Here is a 24,903-nt window from a genome sequence, read left to right as displayed (position 1 = left end):
AGCCCAGAGACTTTGCCCTGTTGGGGGTTTATTGAACAAGGTCCACTGATGATGTGGCAGATTAATTCCAAATGTGCAGACCATGGCAAGGGTATTGTTGGGTAATGGTGAAAAGCTCTTTCCTTGTGGCAGACGATCTCGGCTGTGCCGTACTGGAGCAGCAGTCTGGACCACAGTGTTAGGCAAGCGGTAAAGAAGGATCTATATTTGGCACAAGTCATCTTAGTCCTTTGAGGAAGGAGTTTTTAATAGAAATGATAAGATTACTCATTTTTAACTTGGAAATTTCTGTGAATGATCACAGCGACTTTTGCATTCTGTTTTACAATAATTAATCTTGGTGAGCTATGGAAAGTTACAACTGGATCCAGGATGAAAGCCACATGTACTTTACTGCTGAGTTCAAAGCCTGAAGCTACTTCTTCCTTTGCTGTTGACAGCTGGCCTTGGATGGAAAGCAATTCAGAGACACAAGAAATTCTGCAGATGCTGGAACCTAGATCATTACATGAAAAGTGCTGGAGGAACTCAGCAGGTCAGGCAGCATCTATGGAGGGAAATAAACAGTCGATGTTGCATAGAATCATAGAAAGTACAGCACAATACAGGCCCTTCAGCCCACAATGTTGTGCTGACCTTTAAACCTCGCCTAAGACTATCTAACCCCTTCCTCCCACATTTCCCTCTATTTTAAATTCCTCCATATGCTTATCTAGCAATCTCTTGAATTTGACCAATGTACCTGCCTCCACCACCACCCCAGGCAGCGCATTCCATGCCCCAACCACTCTCTGGGTAAAAAACCTTCCTCTGATATCTCCCTTGAACTTCCCACCCATTACTTTAAAGACATGCCCTCTTGTATTGAGCATTGGTGCCCTGGGAAAGAGGCGCAGATCAAGACTCTTGTTCAGGACTGGAAGGGAAGAGGGCAGAAGCCAGAATAAGAAGGTTGGGGGAGGGGGAGGAGCACATGCAGGCAGGTGACAGGTGAGTCCAGGTGAGAGCGGGAAGGTGGGTGGGTGGGGAGGGGGGAAGATGTAATAAGCTGAGAGGTGATTGGTAGAAGAGGCAAAAAGTTGAAAAATTCCCTGTCTTTACAAATGACCTGCAAATTGTACACCAAATCCAGATTCTACCCCCAAATAATTTCCTTAATTCAAGCAGAAGGATTTCAGAACAGAAGGAGTCACAGAGATTCTCTGAAAACAAGGCACTTTTTTTTCAGGTGTTCTTTTGCTGAAATGAATTGAAATTGAATTCCCAGTGAGGGAATTTTGCTTGTTTAATGTAGACAGGGGAGGATCAATCAAATAATCAATAAAATTAAGTTCAATTTGTTGTGACGACAAATTAGAAAGTTACGTTAGCAATAGCACCGGTATTGCAGAAACACCAATCACACTATTATGATGGTGTTTGTAACCAAGTTGGGAATTCAAACCTTTTATAATGGTATCAGGCATGCAAGGGGATGAGCACTCGGATATAGATCTCTGTGCTTTAAACTGTCACTAGCAACAAGTGAAAAGTCCTCCATCACTGCCAGTTCTGACACACTTTTTCCACACATCTGACTGTTTATAATCCAGTCAATGCAAACGGAGTAATCCACTGATTACGGAAGGGATTTTGAGTTGTGCAGGAGTACTGGCTGCTCCTTTGTCCATAGACAATGACCAGAGGAATAATGAGATGTACGTCCCCTTTAGTTCCATCACCAGTCTGCCTACTTTGAAGCTTATTGATCCTCATGAGAGTGTTCCGGTTTTATGTGCTGAGACTCTTAGTGCGTTATAATGACCTGTGAGATCTGTCTGCTGAAACCTTCGAGCTGCCTATTTGGCTTCGTGGTAGCACTGAATCAGAAGGTTGTAGGTTCAAGCTCCATTCTTGGACTTGAACACATAATCCATGCTGACATTTGCTTAGGCAGCTGGGGTGTTGCAATCAGAATGGGAGATGCCAGCATTAGTGCGCAATGCTAAAGTGAAGCTGTCCATCTGTCTCTTCCGAATGGATCGAAAACATCCCCCGGTGCCATTTAAGACCAGACATTCGAGAGATTTGACCAAAATGAATTCAGTTACTGCTCTGGGACCTTTTGATGCAAACACTGACTGTCACATTTTTCTACATAGTGCCAGAGATTACACTTCACCAGAAGTACATTAGTTGAGAAGCATTTTGAGTGTTCTGTAGCTGCAGAAATGCTCTCTATAAATCCAAGTTGCCTCCTCATTACAACTGGGAACACGGTCCGCCAAACACTCCCATGTCTCCTGGACTATCCGGGGACTTCAGTACAGACAGTACCTGGGTAATGATTCCATTTATACAGGCGATTTTGTCTATGTCAGAAAATACAGAAAGATTACTCGATATGGTAAGCATGCCTCCACAGTATCACAATGCATGGCATCAAAACAATTACTAACTAAAAGTGGAGAGAGAGAGGACTGCTGTTTGTAGGAATGAATGTGTGTATATACGTCGGACTTTTGAATTTAATAATGTTATGGGAGCTCATTCATATGTATGGGTGACAATAAGTGGTGACCTGGGGAGGACCTGTAGTTAATGCATCTTCCATAGGACTAGTGTTTCGTCCCCACCCCACCCTGCCCCCTTCCGACAGACTGTAAATGGAAATACTGCAGAAATCCTGAGTTGGATTTTCTCAGTAAATGACATAAAAAACTTCCTTATTCTGTTGCGAAAGCCTTTACTTGAAGTCAATAACTTCATGTAATAGCAACACTAGAACACCTTTCCTTCCTCTCTACCAATAGAACATAGAACAGTACAGCACAGGACAGACCCTTCAGCCCATTATGTTGTGCCAAACTAATTAAACCACTGACTCCTAATTAATCTAATCCCTTTTCCCCACACATTGACCATATCCCTCCATTCTCTGCATATCCATGTGCCTATCTAGGAGTCTCTTAAATGCTCCTGTGCTATCTGCCTCCACCACCACCCCTGGCAGCACATTCCAGGCACCCACCACTCTCTGTGTAAAAAACTTGCTCTGCACATCTCCTTTGAACTTTCCCACCCTTACCTTAAATACATGTCCTCTGGTACCAGGCACATCAGTTCTGGGAGAAGGATACCGGCTGTCTACTCTGTCTATGCCTCGCCTAATTTTATAAACTTCTATCTGCTGCTCCAGAGAAAACAGAGCACTACAACGAGGGAAACCCTCCACTTGTCAAAACTCTCCTCCAAACGTCCTCTGCACCCTCGCCAAAGCCTCCACATCCTTCCTATAATGGGGCGAACAGAATTGAACACAATACCCTAAATGCGGCTTAACCAGAGTTTTACAAAGCTGCAACATGACTTCCTGGCTCTTGAATTCAATTCTGTGACTAATAAAGGCAAGTATGTCATACGCCTTCTTTACCACCCGATCAACCTGTGCAGCCACTTTCAGGGAGCTGTGGATTTGGACCCCAAGATCCCTCTGTACATCAACACTGTTAAGTGGAGTTTGCTTATAGCTGAATTCTGCATATATTCATAATTGTTCAAGGGCTCCATCCCCTGATGATCCAATTGGTATTGGTATTGGTATTAGTTTATTATTGTCACATACCGAGGTACAGTGAAAAACTTGTCTTGCATACTGATTGTACAGATCAATTCATTACACAGTGCAGATACATTGGGTTAGTACAGAGTGCATTGATGTAGTACAGGTAAAAACAATAACAGTACAGAGTAAAGTGTCACAGCTACAGAGGAAGTGAAGTGCAATAAGGTGCAAGGTCACAACAAGGTACATCGTGAGGTCAGAGTCCATCTCATCGTATAAGGGAACCGTTCAATAGTCTTATCACAGTGGGGTAGAAGCTGTCCTTAAGCCTGGTAGTATGTGCCCTCAGACTCCTGTATCTTCTACCCGATGGAAGAGGAGAGAAGGGAGAATGTCCCGGTGGGTGGGGTCTTTGATTATGCTGGCTGCTTCACCAAGACAGCAAGAAGTAAAGTCAGAGTCCAAGGAGGGGAGGTTGGTGTCCGTGATGCACTGGGCTATGTCCACAACTCTCTGCAGCAATGAGGTATGACTTCCGACATCTAAGGCTGAAACCTTAGACTTTTAAAGTAAAACTCCATGAGCCATATTCATTTGTAAGTGCAGCTTCTTTGATCTGAGACTAGGTTTTGCACTGCTGCTCCTCAACAGGCACAAACAAGCAGGCTTCAGCTGTGTTTGGTATGTCAGCTGCTTAATTAAATTTTAATGTTACTAAATCTTAATTTCTGAATTGCATTCCAGATGGTCAAACACAAACTTCAACAACTGCAATGGGTTACACTTTACTTCATAGAGCCAGAGTCCTGTAGCACAGTATCTGGCCCATCAGCACACCACGTCCATGCTGAACATTGTGCCTATTTATATTTGTCCCATTGCCCACATCTACTTCTTGGCTATACAAATGCCTGCCTGGATATCTGTTAAATATTGCGGTTGTATCTGCCTCCACATCTCCTCTGGCAGCGTGTTCCAGATAGCAACAACTGCATGAAAAACTTTCCCCTCAGTCCTGCTTTAAAACTCTTTCCTCTCACCTTAAAACAGTGTTCTCTTTCTTTAGACACCCCCAGGATGGGAAAAAGCTTCTTACTATCTACCCCACCGATGCCTCGCGATTTTATTTATCTGCAATGGACAAAGAGGGAAAAACAGGTTCAATTCAATTTACAACATGATATTATCCAGGTGGGGAAATAAACCCTTTACAAATACACAGCACCCTGTCCCTGCTCATCTGTTACAACCAGGCACTGACACACACTCTGTCCGGTTACAGCAAGGTCCCACCTGTCACCCTCACTGCTTGCTAAACTGAAGTGAGGGTTTCCTATCAGCAACTCCTGACTCAATACTTTGACTCTAAGGGGCCTGTTTCATGGCAGTATTTGGAATATTACATCTCTGAGGTCAATCAAAGAAGACAGTCGTCAGATGCATCTCACTCCCTCATTGTAAACGGACGGACGGAGCGGAGTCAGTGTGGAACAAGATGATGTTGGTGTAAGTTCTTTGTGCAAGAAGTCAGTCGACACCAGTCTAGTGTTACCTCTGTTTCTCTCTCTACAAATGCTGCTGACCTGCTGAGTGTTTCCAGCATTTTTCTGTTGTTATTGGAGCCGGAACCTGGGCCCAATATAATGAAACAGAGCAGGGAATCACCTCGCAGGGTAAGGGCTGTCTCTGGAGTAACCACACCAAGCAGTTTCTTTTACTCAGTGTCATCAGACAGGGAGCACTGCAGGCACCCGTGTCCAGGCACAGGAAAGGTCCCAGTAAAAGACAGGTAACTACTGCAGAGTGCCACAGCAGATACCTGCCACTGGAAGCTGAATGTTATCCTGAAGGCAGTGCCTGCAGTGGGAGGAATATGTCACCAGCCCACGCTATCTGGATATGTACAGATGTCTCTGCAGGGTCCAGAGGTAGAGTCATCACTTGGGTACAGATGCACACTGGTGACTGACTGTCCTCCTCTGCTGGGAGATTCAAACCTGCAGCAGACGCCCAGTGTCACCACTTGCCCCAGAAGAACTGCACCAGCTTCTTTTGGACTTTGGCAGGGATGGAACAGTCAAAGCTTCGGACAATAGGAGGAGAAAGGTGGAGTGAAACTCAAAGAGTGCAAATGCTGTAAACTAAACCAGAAATGCTCAAAATATTCAGCAGGTCAGGCTGCATCTGTGGAGACAGAGCTGATGCTTCAGGTCAAAGCCCCTTCATCAGGGTTAAATGCTCAGTGCAACCAATGCTTGTTGTAGGCAGACAGAACACCTGTCTGAGCTCAGTGTAACCAAAGAGAGCAGGTATCAGCTCTCTGTGGAGCCAGATGGAGGTTTGTCTGTGTGCTTGGTGTGACCAGAACTACTGTCAGTTTTCATTGAAACTGAGCTGCCAGTGCTGTGCCTAACCAGAGGAGTAAGGTCTGTGCTTAGTGTAACCAGACTTGGCAGCTGTCAGTGCTCCATAGAAGCAGACAGAGAGAGCAGTTGTCAGTCTTCCATCTGACCAGCCGGGGCAGGCACCTGTGTTACAGTGACCAGATTGTGAAGGGTGCAGCCAGACAAGGTCATGTGTGTGCCCAAAGTAACCAGAGCAGTTGTCAGTCTTCCATATGAAGCAAGTAACCATATGGAGCCAGGGTCAGTGCTTGGTGTAATATAGGAATGGCTGTTATAATCATTATAATCAGACAGTAGGTGCTAGTGCCCCGATGATCACATTGAGGAGGCACCAGTGCTTGGTGTAACCAGCTGGAGCAGTAGAGCATGTCCACAGACTAGACAGTAAGGGCAGTGCCCTTTCCGTCACTATGTTCTTCCACTGATCCATGAAGCAGTGTTGATACTCCTTCACCAGTGGGACATGTTCTCAAACAGCAGCCACCCAGACTCTGGGCGACTGGGGACTCTTATCCCTGGGTCGGTTGCCGTGACCTGTTTTAAGTCAGACATGAGCTGTGGTGTTATTGCAGCTGTCACCTCTGCCCATCCACAGAGGGAAGGCAGGTGATTAATGGGGTGGGATTGGAGCTATTCTCCATTAGGAAAGGAACAATTGCTCACCACACTGATCTGTCCAAGAGCCAGAAGGCAGCACGAGTTGAGCTGTCCCTGGCAGCACTGAAACTTCACAGCCTGACATACCATCTGCTCTGGAAACCATCCTGGTGCAGCAATTTGTTCTGGAGCTGGTGCCTGAAGCCTGTGCCAGCCGAGGGCCAGTGAGACCTTTATTAGACAGAGCACTAGGATAAGCTGCCATATGACCACACACCGCTTCCACTTCGGTCTCTTGGCTTTCAGCTCCTTGCTCTCTCCGGCATCTTCTGTCCTCTCTTCACACTTTTCTGCAGAATAGTCAGTTACTTTGCTTCTTGGAATACACTGATCCAATATTGGACACCCCCATTTGTTTCACAAGCTTCACTTGTTTTGTTTGATCTTCTGCCACAGTCCCAGGCCAACAAACCTTTGGTCAATCCCCAAGTGTCCTCTTGCCTTCAGCATTCTTCAAAGATATCCTGAAGGCACCAGACCACTGCTTATGATCATTTCCCTCTCACCAACGTTCCCACCCACAGACAATCCCGATAACCATCTCCCTGACCCTTTCATCCAACACGATGGAGGATTGGTCGGAGAAATAATATGATTAAAGAGATAGAACATAGAACATAGAACAGAACACCACCGGACAGGCCATTCGGCCCACGATGTGCCGATCTTAATGCCGATTTATACTAAATGTCGTCCCCCTGTGTATCATCCACATCCCTCCATTCCCTTCATATTCATGTGTCTATCTAAAAGCCTCTTAAACTCCACCAACCTGCCTGCTTCCACTGCTACCCCTGGGAACCCATTCCAGGCACCTGCCGCTCTTTGAGTAAAAGGCTTACCCCTCACGTCACCCCTCTAACCTGAAAAGCACGTCCTCTGGTGTTTGACATTTCTACCCTGGGGAACAGATTCTGACTGTCTACCCTATCTATGCCTCTCATAATTTTAAAAACCTCTATCAGGTCTCCCTTCAGCCTCCAACACTCCAGGGAGAACAAACCAAGTTTGTCCAACCTCTCCTTAAAGCTCATACCCTCTAATCCAGGCAGCATCCTGGTGAACCTCTTCTGTACCCCTCCACAGTTTCTGCACCCAATACTCCAAGTGTGGTCTGACTAAAGTTTTATACAGCTGCAGCATGACTTCCTTACTCTTGTCCTCAGCACCCCTACCAATGAAGGCAAGCATTCCATACACCTTCTTTACCACCTTATCCACTTGTGGAGCCACTTTCAGTGAACTATGGATTTGGTCCCCAAGATTCCTTTATACCTCAATGTTATTAAGGGGTTTATCATTAACTGTATACTTACTCCTTTCATTTGACCTCCCAAAATTCAACATCTCACACTTGCCTGGATTAATCTTCACCTGCCACTTCTCTGCCCATATCTGCAACAGATCTATGTCCTGCTGTAATCTTTGACATTCCTTTACACTGTCCACAGCTCCACCAATCTTGGTGTCATCCGCAAACTTGCTAATCCACCCATCGACATTTTCATCCAAACAACAGAGGTCCCAGCACCAATCCTTGCAGAACACCACCAGTCATGGACCTCCAGCCAGAATAACAGCCTTCCACCCCTACTCTCTGTCTTCTATGGGCAAGCCAGTTCTGAATCCAAACTTGCAACTTGCCCTGGATCCTGGAAGGTGCAGAATGTGTGTTTGTGGAGAAGGTGGGTCCTGCACAAGCTGGACAGGTTGTACCTGAATGTGTCCTACAGCCTTTCAGGGAGGATTGCTGCTGCTGTTGGGGGACAGTTTAAACTAACAGCAGGGGAGTGAGACACAGTGGATGCAAGCTGGGAGGGGATACAGTCAAATATCATAGAGAAACCAGTCAGTCCAGTAGGTAGAGCAAATATAAGGATATGCATCGAAGTGCAAAGCTAAACTTTCAATAGAAAGAATCTGACTGGCAAGCAGATGAACTGAGAGTGTTGATTAGCATATGGCAATATAAACATAAACATAAAACAGTACAACACAGGAACAGGCCCTTTGTCCCAGTGTTTGTGTTAACCATGATGCCAATCTAAGCGAATCCCAGCCTGCACCTGGTTGATATCCCTCCATCCGCTGTCTGTCCAAATAAGCCTCATAAACGTTGCTCTTGTATCTGCTTCCCCCACTTCCTGCCGTTTACCACATCTTCCAATTTCTTTCTCCCTTATGCCCGAGGTAGCTTTCCCTGGAATAGATCTATGGAACCTGCATCAACTATTCCCTGTTGGAGCAAGTCACATGTTCTCACTATTGGTATTGGTTTATTATTGTCACTTGTACCAAGGTACAGTGAAAAACTTGACTTGCATACTGATTGTACAGGTCAATTCATTATGCAGTGCAGTTGCATTGAGTTAGTAGAAAGTGCATTGATGTAGTACAGGTAAAAACAATAACAGTACAGAGTAAAGTGTCACAGCTACAGAGAAAGTGCAGTGCAATTAGGTGCAAGGTCACAACAAGGTAGATCGTGAGGTCATAGTCCATCTCATTGTATAAGGGAACCGTTCAATAGTCTTATCACAGTGGGATAGAAGCTGTCCTTAAGTCTGGTGGTACGTGCCCTCAGGCTCCTGTATCTTCTACCTGATGGAAGAGGAGAGAAGGGAGAATGACTCGGGTGTTGAGAGGTTTCTCTTCAATGCACAACTAGATGTATCGATGCGATCGTATAATGTTGCCTCTGGTCATGGAATCTCACCTTCTCTGCCCACCTTATCAAACCCGACCATAAACACCTCCATCCACTCAATTCATTAAGCCGTCCTGGTGAAAGGGCCTCAGTCTGGAAGGTTTCCACCCAGTGTGTTGGGGAAGGAGTTCCAGGATTTAGACCCAGCACTGAAGGATCAGCATATACTTTTAAATCAGGTTAGTGTGGGAACTGCTGGGGTTGGTGTTCCCACACACCTGATTGCCCTGTCCTGACATGGGTTGAGGTGGTACTTTGGGTGGTGTCAGAGCTGCTGAGACAAGTACATTCTAAGTGGCACTGGAGATATATGGTCATTACTGGACTAATCACTCAAAGACCCAGATATGGAGACACAAGTTTAAATCCCACCACATCAGCTGGGAACTTATATTCAGCTATTTCTCAGTTATTTCCTTGTGACATTGAAGGAGGACATTCATCCATTGCAGGTGTGCCAACTCTCAGAGCGTGTCTATCAGTTCTCTTCCACCTTATCAGAATATAATAACGTTTCCATTACAGTGACATGGTTGAAAGAAGGGCAGGACTGTCAGCTCAACATTTCAGGGTCTTGGACCTTCTGGTGTGACAGGAAGCAATGTGAAAGGAGTAGGTTGTATTGCAATGTTGATTAAGGACTCATTGATGTGCTAGGGAGGGAGTATTAATGAGGTTAGGGTTTACACCATCAATGGGAGTACTGAGGAACAGAGGAACCGTGACATACAAGTCCGAAGGTTCTTGAAGGTGGCAGCGCAGGTAGATAACGTGGTTAAGAAGGCATATGGGATGCTGGCCTTTATTGGTCGAGGCATTGAACACAAGAGCAGGGAGATTTGCTCCAACTCTAGAAAACATCGGTCAGACCTCAGCTGCAGTTCTGGTCACCACAGGAAGGATGTGATAGCACTGGACAGGGTGCAGAGGAAATTCACCAGGATGTCAAAATCAAACTGCTGCAGGAACTCAGAAGGTCAGGCAGCATCTGTGGTGGCAAACGGACAGTTGACGATTCAGGCTGAGACCCTACATTAGGAGACACCTCCGTATCCTCCGCTCCACTACGCGTCTGTACCTTTTATAGAACCATAGCGCTATAGGACAATACAACTCAATACAGGCCCTTCACCCCACCATGTTGTGCCGCCCTTCAAACCACTCCTAAAACTAACTAACCCCTTCCTCCCACATATCCCTCTATCTTAAATTCCTCCATATGCTTATCTAACAATCTCTTGAACTTGACCAACGTATCAGCCTCCACCACCACCCCAGGCAGCACATTCCACGCACCAACCACTCTCTGGGTGGAAAACCTCTCTCTGATATCTCCCTTGAACTTCCCACCCATTACCTTAAAGCCATGTCCTCGTTTTGAGCATTGGTGCCCTGGGAAAGAGGCGCTGGCTGTCCACTCTATCTATTCCTCTCAATATCTTGTACACCTCTATCATGTCTCCCCTCATCCTCCTTCTCTCCAATGAGAACAGCCCGAGCTCCTTTAGTCTCTCCTCATAATCCATACTCTCTAATCCAGGCAGCATCCTGGTAAATCTCCTCTGTACCCTTTCCAACGCCTCCACATCCTTCCAAAAATGAGGCGACCAGAACTGGACGCAGTACTCTAAGTGTGGTCTAACCAGAGGTTTGTAAATCTGTGTCATTACCTCGCAACTCTTAAGCTCGATCCCACGACTTATGAAAACTAACATCCCATAAGCTTTCTTAACTGCCCTATCCACCTGTGAGGCAACTTTCAGTGATCTGTGGATATGAACCTCCAGATCCCTCTGCTCCTCCACACTACCCAGAATCCTGCCATTTACCTTGTACTCTGCCTTGGAGTTTGTCCTTCCAAAGTGTACCACCTCACACTTCTCTGGATTGAAACCCATCTGCCACTTGTTAGCCCAGCTCTGCATCCTATCAATATCCCTCTGTAAGCTTCTACAGCCCTCCACACCATCCACAACACCACCGATCTTTGTGTCATCTGCAAACTTGCTAACCCAGCCTTCCACCCCCTCATCTAAGTTGTTAATAAATATCACAAAAAGTAGAGGTCCCAGAACCGATCCCTGTGGGACACCACTAGTCACAGCCCTCCAATCTGAATGCACTCCCTTCACCAAAACCCTCTGCTTTCTACAGGCAAGCCAATTCTGAATCTACACGGCCAAACGTCCCTGGATTCCTTGGCCGCTGACCTTCTGAAGAAACCTACCATGCAGAACCTTGTCAAACGCCTCACTAAAATCCATGTAGAACACATCTACTGCACTACCCTCATCAATCTTCCTGGTCACCTCCTCAAAGAACCCTATCAGGCTTGTGAGGCAAGATCTTCCCTTCACAAAGCCATGCTGGCTGTCCCTTATCAGTCCATGATTCTCTAAGTGCTCATAGATCCTATCTCTTAGAATCCTTTCCAACAGTTTACCCACCAGAGACGTAAGGCTCACCGGTCTGTAATTCCCTGGACCATTCCTACTACCTTTTTTGTATAAGGGGACAACATTTGCCACCCTCCAATCCTCCGGTACCATCCTCGTGGACAATGACGACTCAAAGATCCTAGCCAACGGTTCAGCAATCTCCTTTTTGTCCCTTTCTCTTTCTTTTCCACAGCTCCCGGCCTCACTTACCCCCCGTCTCTGCCTTCTATTTGACCAGAAAGTTGCCTGGGACAGAATGTTTCATTATGAGGAGGGACTGGAAAGGCTGGGTCTGTTCTCCCTGGAGTGGAGGGATTTAGGAGGGGACACGGTAGAGGGATATGGAGATTATCAATAGGGCAGTCTGCAGGAAAATTTTCTTCATATCAGCGGAGGATGTGAGATTTGGAGGGCATCTGAGGGGGACATTTTTCACCCAGAGAGATGTGAGTAGCCACAACACACTGGCAGAAGGAGCTGTGGAAGCAGTCACTGGCAGCAGTTAAGAAGTGCCTGGGTGAGCCAAGTGCGAGAAGATGGGATGGTGCTCACTGCTCACTGAACACATGCTGAACGAATGGCCTGCTTCCCTGCTGTAGTTTCTTCTGTTTCTTTTTATGACTCCCTGATGTCCCAGAAGGCTGTTCAAATGAGGCCATATGGGCAGAGGTTAAGAACAAAATGAGATCAATTTGCTTTCAAGCATATTTCAGGCTTCTTAACAGTCAGCAAGAGATAGTGAAGGCAAATCAGAGGTGTGAAGATAATGGGGCTATGGTAGGAATTCCCCAGAATTAACTGGGAGTGCCTGGCTAAGAGGGAGTGGAATTTTTAAAATGTCCAAGAGAGCTTTTTGAACTTTTTGAAGGTAAGAGAGGAGGGGGAGTTGCACCATTGATTAAGGAGAAAGATCACAGCAGTGGTTAGAGAGGATATCCCGGGGGGAACGTTCAGCGAGGCCATATGGGCAGAACTTAGAAATACAAAAAGGGGGAATCACTTTGATAGGAGTATACAACTGGCTCTGCAAAAGTCAGCAGGAATTAGAGGAGCTTATGTGAGGGGAAATCATGGATAGATGTGGGAATAATAGGGTTGTAACAGTAGGTAGTTTTAACTTCCCTAATATTGACTGACTGCCTCAGTGCAGAGGGACAAGATGGGGCAGAATTTGTTCAGTGTGTCCAGGAAGGTTTTTTGAAGCAGGAAGGCGGTCCTACCAGAGAAGGAGCTGCACTCGACCTCCTCTGAGGAAGTGAGGCTGGGCAAGTGGCTGATGTGTCAGTGGGGGAGCACTTTGGGACCAGTGACCATAATTTGTTACAGAATAGTTATAGAAAAAAGATGGAACTGGTCCTCAAGTCCTAAATTGGTGGAAGACATCAGGAGCTCCCAAAGGTTAATGAGGAGAGGCTGCTTGTAGGTACAGGGATGTCTGGCAAATGGGAGACTTTAAAAAGTGAGATAGGGAGAGTTCAGGGTAGTTCCTGGTAGTGTGAAGGGCAAGGCTGGCAGGAGTAGGGAACTCTGTTTAATGAGGGATTTTGAGGGTCTGGTCAGGATAAAGGGAGCACATGTCAGGTACAGGCAACTGGGATCAAGTGAGTTCCTTGAGTATAAGGGATGTCAGAGTACACTTAAGGAGGAAATTAGGAGGCAAAAGAGGACATGAGATAGCTCTGGCAGATCAGGTAAAGGAGAATCTTGAGATTCTACAAGTACATTGAGAGCAAAAGTATAACTTGGAAGAGAGTAGTTCCCCTTAAGGATCAGTGTGGTTGCCTATGCAAAAGTCACAGGAAATGGGCGAGGCCTTGACTGAATACTTCTTGTCTGTATGTACTGTGGAGAAGGCCATGGAAGTTACTGAGAGCAGGGAGGGAATAGTGATATCCTGAAGCACATTAACATTACAAAGGAGGAGGTGTTAGAGGTCTTGAAACGCAGACAGGTGGATAAATTCCCAAGGCCTCACCAGGCGTATCCTGGGCATGTCCATGAGGATTCTCTCAGACTTCTACAGATGCACCATCGGAAGTATCCTGACGGGTTGCATCTCAGCCTGGTATGGTCTGGACTGACAGAACCTGCAGAGAGCGGTAAACACTGCCCCGTCCGTCACAGGCTCCTCACTTCCTTCTATCCAGTCCATCTTCACCGTGCGTTGCATCAGGAAGGCTGACGGTATCGTCAGGGACACCTGTCACCCTGGCCCTTCCCTTTTCTCTCTTCTACCTTCTGGGAGAAGATACAGGAGACTGAAAGCCCAGACATCCAGACTTACAAACAGCTTCTCTCCCACTGCTGTCAGACTTCTGAGCTGATAACCTCTTTTACATCCCCTTCCCGGCGGTGCTGCCATGTTCTCGGACTGTTAACTCCACCTCACTCAGTTATTCCATTATTGCCACTTTTGCATTTCTTTCTGCCCTGCTTCTGACTCCACTGCAGTCCCGTCACCACTCTGCTGTTTCATGCTCGTTGTTGTATTTATCGTTACCATGAACACAAGCGAGGAGTTTCATTGTGCCCTGGTGTCTGTGTGCAATAAACTAATCTGAATGTGAAGGATGCTTTGGGAAGCAAGGATGGAAATTGCTGAGGTCCTGGCAGAGATTTTTGTATCTCCCTGAGCCATGGGTGAGGTACGTAAAACTGGAGGGCGACTAATGTTCAGCCTCTGTGTAAGAAGGGCTGCAAAAACAAGTCAGGGAACGACAGGCTGGTGAGCCCCACACCAGTGATGGGAAATGTACTGAAGGAGATTCTGACAGACTGGATTTGTCTGCATTTGGAAAGTCAGGGACTAATTAGAATTGGTCAGCATGACTCTCGACGTGAGAAATCATGACTCATGAATTTGATTGAGATGAGATGAGCAGGAAGACTGATGAGGGCACGGCAGTAGACGTTGTCTCCATGGACTTCGGCAAGGCCTTTGACAAAGTACCACATGGTAGGCTGGACTGGAAGGTGAGAACTCAAGGGATCCAGGGTGAGTTAGCCAACTGGATACAAAATAATCTTGGAGGTAGGAGTTAGAGGTTGGTAGTGGAGGGGGGTTTTTCAGAGGCATGTGACCAGTGGTGTGCTGCAAGGATCAGTGCTGGGTCCACTGTGGATTGTCATGTATTTTAATGATTTGGATGAAGATGCAGGTGGCATGATTTGTGAATGTTTGTGAATGACATCAAAATCGGTGGTGTGGTGGACAGTGAGGAAAGTCGTCTGAGCTTATCACTGGGAAAGCAGGCCAAGGAACGGCATGTGGAATTTTAATCAGACAAGTGTAAAGTGATGCATTTTAGGAAGTTAAACCAGGGCGGGACGTACACAGTGATTGGCAGGGCCTGGGGAGTTTCATTGAACAGAGGGACCTAGGGTACAAGTGCAAGCCCTGAAAGTGGCAGCACAGCTATATAGTTTGCTGAAGAAGGAAAATAAGATGAAGATTTTTTATTAGTCACATGTACCTCGAAACACACAGGGAAATGCATCTTTTGTGTAGAGTGTTCTGGGGGGCAGCCCGCAAGTGTCGCCACGCTTTTGGCACCAACACAGCGCGCCCACAACTTCCTCGCCCATATGTCTTCATCGGCCGAGGCATCGACTATGAGAGCTGGGATGTGATGTTACTGTTGTACAGATCGTTGGTTACTCTGTTCTTCCTGGAGAAAAGAAGGCAGAGAAGTGACACAACAGAGGGACCCTTTGTCCCTTTCTCTGTCCTCCCAGCTCCTCCTACACCCAACTCAGCCCCCCATCACCCTGTTTCTGTCCCCTCCCCCAGCGACACCGCCAGTCACCCACACGCCCATCCCACCGGGCCCTCCACCCCACCCACTGTTCCCTCTGCATTCCCCACCTCCCTCCCCTGGTTCCATGCTCCACCTTCCTCTTCTATCAGATCCCACCATCTGTAGCCCTCTGTCACCTCCACCTCTCACCTCCCAGCCTAGGTCGCTGTTCCCACTCTCCCCTCTTCCATCTGGATCCTTACCCCTCCTTACCTGGATCCAGCCATCACCTGCCAGCTCCTGCCCCACCCCTTCCCCTCACCTCTCCATACTGGCTATCTCCTCTCTGTCTTTCAGCTGGATGAAGGGTCTCAACCTGAAACGTCGACCGTCCAAGTCCCTCCACAGATGCTGCCTGACCTGCTGAGTTCCTCCAGCTGCTTATTTTTTTATTATGCAAGTCAAAAACGCGGTAGAGAACCAATGTCTACTTCCCATGATCGGGGTGGCTAAAACTAGGCAAAATAGTTTTAAGGTGAGAGGAAGGAGGTTTAAAGGAGATCTAAGGGTTAAATTGTTCAAAGCGTAGTCGGTGTCTAGGACGAACTGCCAGAGGAGGTGGTGGAGGCAGGAACAGGCAGCTGGACTACATGGCCAACATGAACTAGATAGAGTTCGGCACAAGGTGGTGGGCTGAGGGCCCGTACTGTGCTGTACTGTTCTATAATCTATGTTCTACGGACAGGTACTTGAATGAGCAGAGCATAGATGGAGATGGAATTAATGCAGACAAGTGGGATTAGTATAGATGGGCACAATGGTCAGCAGAGACATGGTGGGCCGAAGGGCTGTACAGTTCTGTGCTTCAACGATATTGATCACTTGGTGAGACAGGCAGAGTAATAGTAATTTAGTTCTGATTAATGTGAGGTGACACATTTTGTGAGGATGATAAGGGTGAGGACACACACAATGAATGGTAGAGCCTCGGGTATTGTCTTCCATGGACCCATCAGATTGACAGCACTGGTAGATGAGGTGGTTAAAATGCAGGCAGGATACTTGCTTTCATTAGCCAGGGTTTAGTGAGGTTATGGCACAACTTTATAGAGCAATGGTTAATCCACAGCTGTTCCACACGACAGCACGGGTGTGACTGCACTGGAGATGGTGCAGAGGAGATTCACCAGATGCTGGAAATCTGAAATAAAACAGAAAATGCTGAATTGTGGATTCAGCTGCAAGTGTGGATAGAGAAACAGTCGGTGTTTCAGGTCTGAGGAACTGGGGAAGTGAAAACTCGCCCTCAGTACCAGAGGAGCGGTGGGAGGTGTAGAACAAAGGGAATCCGATTGGCTGAGACCAAATGAGTAAATGTAGTGGTTAGGTTCAGATGATCTTTCTTTGTCTGTGTCATACGTTGCTACAGGTAGAGTTGTGGGTGATGCCCCACAGGATAAAGGCTACAATAGAAAAAGAAAAATGGAGCCCAAAATGAAGAGGAGCAGAACTGACCGGTTTTGAGATCTGGAAACCGAAATCTGGAGGATTCAGTATCAAGTCCAGAAAACTACAACATGCCCAGAAGGAAGGTAAGGAGTTGTGTCTCAGTTTGCTCTGGGTTTCATCTGTAACAGTGCAAGGGGACACAGACAGAGTGATCAGAGTGGGACTGGGATGTGGAACCAAAGGGTCAGGCAGTGGAGAGCTGAGGGTCACCCTGTGTACTGAACAAGATGCTCTCTGATGTAGAGGAAGCCATATTGTGGACACTAAACGCTGTACAAAGTGTTGAAGATGTGCGAGTGAATCACTGTTTCACCTGGAATTCCCGTTTGGATATGGGAGGGAAGAGGTGATGGACAGGTGTTGCATCCCTTGTGGATTCATCAGAAGGAGTGTTTCCGTTAGGAGGTGAGGTCAGAGAGTTTGGGTTAGCTGTCCTTGGAGTGGAGAAAGTCGAGCAGGGGGGATGTGGGGAGGGGTTGGGAACCTAACTGAGGTATACAGATTTATGAAGGATGCTGACAGAATAACGTATCAAGAAACTTCCCTCCATAGCAGAGGTGTACAAACCCTGAAGGCACACGTTTAAGGTAAGGGATGAGCTCTAGAGGGGATCTGAGAAAGAACTTTCACCCAGAGTGTGGTTGGAATCAGGAACTCGGGAACTCAGTGCCTGAGGGAGGAACTGGAGGCAGGAACTCACACCACTTTGGGAGTATCTGGACAACCATTTGAATTACCAAAACAAAAGTGGCTGTGGGCAATTGCTGGAAAATGGGCTAACTACATGTGGGTGTTTGATGGTTGACATGAGCATGCTGGGCCAGTTGGCTTCTGTGCTGAATGACGACATACCCTCTTTGGTTTACTCACTGCACCTCCAGACTGGGTCTGGTGATTTCAATCTTCATCGCAGCTCCCCGATAATATCTGTCTTTCTGAGCTCAGAGTCAATAAAGTACAGGAGAGGCCACTTTTAGCATCAGAGGATGTGGAGGCTTTGGAGAAGGTGCAGAAGAGGTTCACCAGGATGCTGCCTGGGTTAGAGGGTATGAGCTATGAGGAGAGGTTGGACAAATGGAGTTGTTTTCTCTGGAGAGGCGGAGGCTGAGGGGAGACCTGATAGAAGTTTATACGATTATGAAAGGCATAGATAGCGTAGACAGTTGGTATCTTTTTCCCAGGGTTGAAATGTCCAATACTAGAGGCCATGCATTTAAGGTGGGAGGGGAAAAGTTCAAAGGAGATGTGCAAGGTAAGTTTTTTACACAGAGTGGTGGGTGCCTGGAATATACTGCCAGGGGTGGTAGTGGAGGTAAATATGATAGAGGCGTTCAAGAGACTCTTAGGTACATGGATGTGCAGAGAATGGAGGGATGTGGACATTGTGTAGGCAGAAGGGATTAGTTTAGTTAGGTGTTTAATTACTAGATTAATTAATTCAGTGCAACATGGTGGGCCGCTTTTTTTCAGGTGTTCTTTTGCTGAAATGAATTGAAATTGAAGGAATCCGGTAGGAGAGGACAGTAGACCATGGAATAAAGGGAAGGAGGTGGGGAATAGATGGGCAGGTCATGAGGGTGGGGGAGGGGAAAGAGAAGGGGGAAGGGGCCACAGGAATGCGGGAAGACAAAGTGGGGGGGGGAAGGCAGGGTGAAGAGGGGAGGGGTTACCAGAACTTCGAGAAATCAATGTTGAGACCATCAGTTTGGAGACTCCCAACTTGGAATATGAGGCGTTGTTCCTCCAACCTGCATCTGGCCTCGACGTGGCAGTAGAGGAGGCCGTGGACAGACATGTCAGTGTGGGAGTGGGATGTGGAATTAAAGTGGGTGGCCATCGGGAGGTCCTGGCTGTTGCGGCGGACAGAGCGAAGGTGCTCGACGAAGCGGTCACCCAATCTGCGTCGGGTCTCACCGCTGTAGAGGCGGCTGCACCAGGAGCACCGGATGCAATAAGTGACACCCTTGGATTCAGAGGTGAAGCGCTGCCTCACCTGGAAGGTCTGTCTGGGGCACTGAATGGTGGTGAGGGAGGAGGTGTAGGGACAGGTGTAGCACTTGGTGTGGTTGCAGGGATAAGTGCTGGGGGAGGGGACAGGGGGAATTCATCAGTGGGGAGCGAGAAGTGGACAAGTGATCCCTGCGGAAAGTGGAGGGGAGGGGAAGATGTGCCTGGTGGCGGAATCCTGTTGGAGGTGGCGGAAGTTGCGGAGAATGTTGTGTTGGATGCGGAGGCTCGTGGGCTGGTAGGTGAGGACAATAGGAACCCTGTCCCTGTTATGTTGGGGGTGTGGGGACGGGGTGAGGGCAGACGTGCGGGAAGTGGAGGAGATGCGGGTGAGGGCAGCACTGATGGTGGTGGAAGGGAAACCCCAGTTACTGAGAGAGGAGAACATCTGGGATGCCCTGGAATGGAAAGCTTCATCATGGGAACAGATGTGGCGGAGGCAGAGGAACTGGGAGAAGGGGATGGTGTCCTTGCCAGTGACTGGGTGGGAAGAGGTGTAGTCAAGGTAACTGTGGGAGTCAGTGGGTTTGCAGAAGATGTCTCTGGAGATGGAGACAGAGAGATGCAGAAAGGGCAGAGAGGTGTCGGAGACGGACCAAGTGAATCTGAGGGCAGGGTGGAAGTTGGGGGCAAAGTTGATGGAATTGATGAGCTCAGCACGGGTGCAGGAAGCAGCCCCAATAAAGTCGTCAGTGTAGCGGGGAAAGAGTTGGGGGGCGTTACCTGTGTAGGCTTGGAACGTGGACTGTTCCACGTAGCCGACGAAAAGGCCGGCGTAGCTGGGATCCGTGCGAGTGCCCATGGCTACACCTTTGGTCTGGAGAAAGTGGGAGGAGCTGAAAGAGTTGTTGTTGAGGGTGAGTCCCAGTTCTGCCAGACGGAGGAGGGTGGGGGTGGAGGGAACTGGTTGGGTCTGTTGTCGAAAAAGCAGCGGAGAGCCATGAGGCCTTCCTCCTGTGGGATGGAAGTGTACAGGGACTGGACGTCCATGGTGAAAATGAGGCAGTCAGGACGTTGTTGGATGGAGAGCATGTGAAGTGTCACAGACGTAGCCACGAAGGGACTGGACCATCAGGGACAAAATGGAGTCCAGATATGAGGACACGAGTTCAGTGGGGCAGGAGCAGGCACAGACAATGGGCCGACCAGGGTCCTATAGGCTGCAGCCTCCAGGCCGACACCTCCCACACCGCCGCTGGGTCCTAATGCTCCTCTGCTTTCACTACCACTCCCCACCCACGAGAGGCAGGGGGAGGCTTGGTCTCTCAAGCCTCCCCCTGCCTCTCGTCCCCCCTTCACTCCTCTGAGCCCCCATTTTCCACCCCACTTTCCCTGACCCCTCCAAACCTCTAACCTTCTCTCACCCCAGCTCCAACCCCTGCCCTGTCTTCACTATCCCCTCCGACCTTCCCCTCTCTGAGGTGGAACGTTCTGTCCTTAGCAGGGCCCTTAACTTTGTCCCCTGCGCCCACACCTCAACGTTCCCCACCCACCATGACCCTGAGCTCTTGTTCCATCACCTCCGTCTCCGGGTCTGCTTCTTTGGCAACTGATGACCCCTTCACCCACCTTAAGCCCTCCTCCTCCTCTTGGACACCCAGCTCTGGCCTTCTGCCTGCTCTGGATCTTTTCATTTCTAACTGCTGACGGGACTTTAAATGTCTTGACCACCACTCCCCTCACCAATTCCAACCTCACCCCCTCTGAACACACTGCCCTCCACTCTCTCCGTACCAATCCTCACCTCACCATCAAACCTGCAGACAAGGGTGGTGCTGTTGTAGTTCAGCAGGTTGACCTCCACCTTGCTGAGGCCAGACGGCAGCTCTCGGGCACCTCCTCGTACTTACCCCTCAGCCAGGACCCCACTAAGAAGCATCAGGCCACCGTCTTCCACACCATCACTGACCTCATCACCTCTGGAGATCTCCCATCTATAGCCTCCAACCTCAGTTCCCCTACCCCGTACTGCCCGTTTCTACCTCCTACCCGAGACCCACAAACCGAACTGCCCCGGTAGACCCATTGTTTCTGCCTGCTCCTGCCCCACTGAACCCGTGTCCTCATGTCTTGAGTTCATCTTGGTTCAATCCCTTCCCAGCTACATCCATGACAGCGGTAACACTCCCCAACTCTTTCTCTGCTACACTGATGACTGCATCGGGGCTGCTTCCTGCACCTATGCTGAGCACATCAATCCCATCAACTTTGCCTCCAGCTTTCACCCTGCCCTCAGATTTACTTGGTCCGTCTCCGACACCTCTCTCCCCTTTCTGCATCTCTCTGTCTCCATCTCCGGAGACAGATTAACCACCGACATCTTTTACAAACCCACTGACCCCCACAGTTACCTCTTCCCACCCAGTCACTTGCAAGGATGCTGTCCCTGTACCTCGTCCCTCACCACCAGTCAGGGTCCCAAACAATCCTTCCAGGTGAGGCAGTCCCTCACTTGTGAATCCGAGGGGGTCATTTATTGCATCCGGTGCTCCTGGTGGCCACCCACTTCAATTCCACATCCCATTCCCATACTGACATGTCTGTCCACGGCCTCCTCTACTGCCACGTTGAGGCCAGATGCAGGTTGGAGGAACAACACCTCATATTCCGCCTGGGAATCTCCAACCTGATGGCCTCAAGGTCAATTTCTCCAACTTCCGGTAACCCCTCCCCTTCTTTTTTCATTCCCCACCCCTCCTCTGTCTTCCCTTATTCCTGTGGCTCCCTTCCCCCACCTTGATGACCTGCCCATCTCCTTTCCTCCCCTCCCCCATCCTTTACTCCATGGTCCACTGCCCTCTCCTACCAGACGCCTTCTTCTTCAGGCCTTTGCCTCTTCCACCCATCACCTCTCAGCCTCTCACATCTCCCCCCCTCTCCCAACCACCTACCTTCCCCCCTCACCTGGATTCACCTGTAACCTGCCTGCGTGCGCTCCTCCCCCTTCCCCCACCTTCTTATTCTGGCTTCTGTCCTCTTCCTTTCCCGAAATGTCGACTGTTTATTTCCCTCCACGGATGCTGCCTGACCTGCTGAGTTCCTCCAGCAGTTTTTGTGTGTTGCTCCAGATTCCAACATTTGCCGAATCTCTTGTATCTCTGCCACCCCCTCCTCCCTGTTCTTCCGCCTCCGCTGCATCTGTTGCCACGATGAGGCTTTCCACTCATTTTTCAGTAACCGGGGTTTCCCTTCCACCACCATCAGTGCTGCCCTCACCCGCATCTCCTCCATTTCCCACACATCTGCCCTCACCCCCTCCCTTCCCCCTCCAGTATAACAGGGACAGGGTTCCCCTTATCCTCACCTACCGCCCCACGAGCCTCCGCATCCAACACACCATTCTCCGCAACTTCCGCCATCTCCAAAGGGATCCCACCACCAGGCACATCTTCCCCTTCCCCCTCTCTGCTTTCCACAGAGATCACTCTCTCCAGAACTTCTTTGTTCACTTGTCCGTCTCCACTGATGACCCTCCTGGCACTTATGCCCGCAACCGCACCAAGTGCTTCACCTGTCCCTACACCTCCTCCCTCACTGCCATTCAGGGACCTTGAAAGTCCTTCCAGGTGAGGCAGCGCTACACCTGTGAATCCAAGGGTGTCATTTATTGCATCCGGTGCTCCCGTTGCGACCTCCTCTGCATCGGTGAGACCCGACGCAGACGGGGGCGACAACGTCGTCCAGCACCTTTGCTCTGTCTGCCGCAACAGCCAGGACCTCCTGGTGGCCGCCCACTTCAATTCCACATCCCACTCCCACACTGTCAGATGCAGGTTGGAGGAACAACACCTCATATTCTGCCTTGGGAGTCTCCAACCTGACGGCCTCAACATCGATTTCTCTAACTTCCAGTAACCCCTCCCCTCTTTGCCCCCTTTCCACCCCCCCTTTGTCTTCCCTGATTTCTGTGTCCCCCTCACCCCTTGTCTTTCCCCTCCCCCACCCTCATGACCTGCCCAACTATCCCCCACCTCCTTCCCTTTATTCCATGGTCCACTGCCCTCTCCTACTGGATTCCCTCTTCTTCAACCTTTTGCCTCTTCTACCTATCACCTCTCAGCTGTTTACTTCTCCCCCCCCACACCCAGTCACCCAGACTCACCTATCACCTGCAAGTATGTGCTCCTCCCCCTCCACTGACTTATTCTGGCTTCTGCCCTCTTCTTTTCCTGTCCTGATGTAGGGTCTCGACCCGAAACCGAGGCTGACCATCGTACCCGTCGGTACTGGTCTCATTTCCCAGCACTTGGTTCATATCGTTCTGTGCCTTGAAGTTTCAAGTACTCAGCTCGAGATTACTTCAATGTTTTGTGAGTGTACCTGCCTCCACCACCCACAGGCAGGATTCTCCAGATTTCTGCTACCCTCCGGTTGAAAAACATTCTTCCTCAGATCCCTTCTAAACCTCTTACCCGGAACGTCTGTTCTCTATTCCTAATTTAGGGAAAAGTTTCCTGTTAATGACTCTATTCATATCCATCAATCTTGTCTTCCCCTCCACAGAAGACAGCCCAGTCTATCCAGCCTCTCCTCATATCTGAAACATCCCAATCCAGGCAATACCCTGGTGAATCTCCTCTGCACCATCTCCAGCACAATCACATGGAGTGGTGACCAGAACTGCACGCTCTGCTCCAGCTTTGACCTCAATATTTTATGAAATTTTGCTATAATCTCCCAATTTTTATAGTCTAAGCTCCAGCTAATGAAGGCCATATGGCCGTCCACCCATGCTGCTACCTTCAGGGACACTTGAACTTCTACACCAAGGTACATTGAACGGTTACTGTATTCGATGAGATGGACTCTGAACTCACTACCTACCTTGTTGTGACCTTGCACCTTTTTGTCTACCTGCACTGCACTTTCTCTGCAGCTGTGACACTTTACTCTGTACTGTTATTGTTTTTACCTGTACTACATCAATGCACTCTGTACTAACTCAACATAACTGCACTGTGTAATGAACTGACCTGTACGATCGGTGTGCAAGACAAGTTTTTCACTGTACCTCGGTACAAGTGACAATAATAAACCAATACCAATACCAATACCAATTGTTCCTCGATACTATTTAAGACTTTAGCAATCACTGCCTGTCACAGGCAAAGGCAATCCCAGGGTCATCCTTAACCCTTCCCTTCCAGTGGCTAAAGAGCTACTCCTGGAATCTGTGTGGTCCCATCCATTGAGGCACAGGAGCTACAAACTTCACTGTTGACAACACAAAGCCATGCGAGGGCAGCAGCAACATGGTCTTTTGATCTTATTAGAGTTCGACTCCATCAAAAGAAACTGGAGCACTCTCTTCAAAGTTGGCTGCCTGTAGAAACGCTTCTCCGTCTTATCTTTGCTTCAAGATATCATTCAAATTGACCTCAACTGCTGGATCCATGCTGCACCTCAGTTCCAACAAACTTCCTCCTGGAGTGGAGGAACTCTACAGGACTAACGAGAAACCTGCATCTCCTCCATCCCAGAACCAAGCCAAACAATCCAGCTGCAGTACACAGACAAAGCTACATTTATGTGCAACTAGAGGCCGACTTTCAAGTCATCAGAGCCCAGACTCTGAATAACAGATGATGGGGCTTACACTGATCATCCACAATCCAGAAGTCCTCCATCAACTTTCCTCCACCACCTTCTGACAATAAAGGTTCACAGTGAGACCCTGAATAATGGGTACTAATTCCAACTTTAGAAGTCACTGCTAATGGTATATGTCAATGATAAAATTCACCATCACCTTCAATGTGTAAGCACAGGTTTTAGCCATCTGAGGAAAAAGCTATTCAGAGATCATGATCAAACCTAGCAAAAATTTATGATCTACTGGACAGCACTAATCCCTACCCTCATGTATGATCTGGTTATATACAGTGGCTCTGGAGAAATG

The sequence above is a fragment of the Pristis pectinata genome, chromosome 26 (genome assembly GCF_009764475.1).
Source record: "Pristis pectinata isolate sPriPec2 chromosome 26, sPriPec2.1.pri, whole genome shotgun sequence".
Taxonomy (NCBI): Eukaryota; Metazoa; Chordata; class Chondrichthyes; order Rhinopristiformes; family Pristidae; genus Pristis; species Pristis pectinata.
The sequence above is the reverse complement of the archived record's forward strand: the minus strand, read 5'-3'. Positions refer to the sequence as shown.